Consider the following 836-nt stretch of genomic DNA (forward strand, 5'->3'; position numbering starts at 1 on the left):
CACTGCAGAGATGAGCCGGTCATGACTGGACACACTGCAGAGATGAGCCGGTCATGACTGGACACACTGCAGAGATGAGCCGGTCATGAGGAGCCCAGCCCCAGTGGATACATCGACGTCACGGCTCCTGCATCCATGGCTCAGGGAACATCATGAAAGAAGAAGCAAAATGATTCTAAGAGCCAGATTGTCAGGAAGTCTGCTGTGAAAGTCTCTCCTAGAAAGATCTACATAACCAAGACCGAAACAATGACAATATCAGTGAACATGTTAATGTTCAAGGGGCAAGCTGCCATGGGGTCCCTTTGACAAAGAACTAAAGTTAACCAGTGACAGCTGGGGAAAGGAAGATGAGCATCTCCTGGGGGAGAGTCCACTTACTGGTTGTATAACACAGAGCTGTCATCCTTGAAACCGTTTGTACACAAACAACAAAACGGACTCATCAGGTCGAACTGAGTACAAACATGAGCATACATACATGTAACAATTATAATCAAAGGAAAAGAGTGGAGGGTTTGATATTGTGGATATTGGAGGGGTCTGAGGAAGGGGAGCTGGGAGGGACTGGAGGGAAGAGAGGCAGGGTGAAAGTAATATATTTTAACTAAACTCATTAAAGTAAAGTAAATCTCTTTAAAAGGTCAGTACAGGCACATACAGTTTTAATTTGAAGCTTTCACCCAATTTTATTAAGTGTTATTAGGGAAAATAGGTTAAAATTAAAAGATTTGTTAAAATAGTAAAATAAACAAAGAAAGTAGAGTAGCCCTGGGGGCCAAGCTAGTAAGCAGCATTCTGCCATGGACCCTGTTTCAGTTTCTGGTTGCAGGATA

The sequence above is a fragment of the Microtus ochrogaster genome, unplaced genomic scaffold (assembly GCF_000317375.1).
Source record: "Microtus ochrogaster isolate Prairie Vole_2 unplaced genomic scaffold, MicOch1.0 UNK15, whole genome shotgun sequence".
Classification (NCBI taxonomy): Eukaryota; Metazoa; Chordata; class Mammalia; order Rodentia; family Cricetidae; genus Microtus; species Microtus ochrogaster.